Genomic DNA, 1,434 nt, shown 5'->3' on the forward strand with positions numbered 1-1,434 from the left:
TAGACAACCACCAGATGAATTAATAATCAATCTCAACATCAAAAGTACGTCTGACATTTTATATTTCCTGATAAAACGTGAGTTTACATCTCACTTGTGAAATAAAAGAAAGTGGCAAATCAGTCTAACCTAAAACCAATCCAGGCTTTATTTAGGTGTTTGAGAAGACCCTTGAGAGTCCCTTGGACAGCAAGGAGACGAAACCAGTCAATTGTAAAGGAAATCAGTCCTGAGTATCCATTGGAAGGACTGATGCCATAGCTGCTTTCAAGCTACAATATCAAGTTGAGAGCTAGTGAAAGAGAATGCAAGACTACAAAGCCAAAAATACTTACCTTCTGGCCACTTCTATAAAAAGCTTATAGGTACCTGTTCTTTGTGACCAGACTTTCAGTACACATGATATACAGGAGAAAGGCACACAAGTTAAATAACATCATGAGGAAACAATTAGGCAAATTCAGACTTCTAATGTCAGTATCCTTATAAAAGTTGCATAAGGCTATCCTAGATCAAAGTGACAAAATAACACGACAGTCAAATTTGATGTCAATTTTACTGGTTTGGATATATATTATAAAAATATTTTGGAGACAGCTGGGGTAATTTTACTTTGAAATTATTTATTTTGGGGGGTGAAATACTAGCATTATAATTATGTTGAGCATATTCTATAACTTCTTCAATATTTGATGAAGGCATTTTAAAGAATAAAGTTTTATAATGTCTCCACTGAAAATCAAGTATCAGCAGCAAAATAAACATATGTGTATACACATTATGCAAGATTTTATAATGTGGTGCTGTGTTAATAATTGTGGTCTCAGGGTGTAGTCTATATAAGATTTTAGTGTGTCATTGTACCAAATTCTATGTTTCAAATTATACATAAAATCTATCATAAAAGTAAATAAATGTATAATCAGTTATCAATTCCTTAAAAGCATATATACTCATAAATTTTTAGGTTTACAAAAGATGTCTTTTTTATACAAAACTAACTTTGTAAATTGATATAAATATATGAATTTGGCTCTATGTTGATGATTTAAAGTATAAAGCTTAAAATTAAAGCAAAATTTTTAAAATGTCAAAAAAAAAGAGGGTATTCACACATCTGACTAAGCCATTAAAAAGAATACATTTGAATCAGTTCTAATGAGGTGGATGAAACTGGAGCCTATTATACAGAGTGAAATAAGCCAGAGAGAAAAACACCAATACAGTATACTAATGCATATATATGGAATTTAGAAAGATGGTAATGATAAACCTGTATGCGAGACAGCAGAAGAGACACAGATGTATAGAGCAGTCTTTTGGACTCTGTGGAAGAGGGAGAGGGTGGGATGATTTGGGAGAATGGCATTGAAACATATGTAATATCATATATGAAATGAATCGCCAGTCCAGGTTCAATGCATGATACTGGAT

The sequence above is a fragment of the Bubalus kerabau genome, chromosome 1, assembly GCF_029407905.1.
Source record: "Bubalus kerabau isolate K-KA32 ecotype Philippines breed swamp buffalo chromosome 1, PCC_UOA_SB_1v2, whole genome shotgun sequence".
NCBI lineage: Eukaryota > Metazoa > Chordata > Mammalia > Artiodactyla > Bovidae > Bubalus > Bubalus kerabau.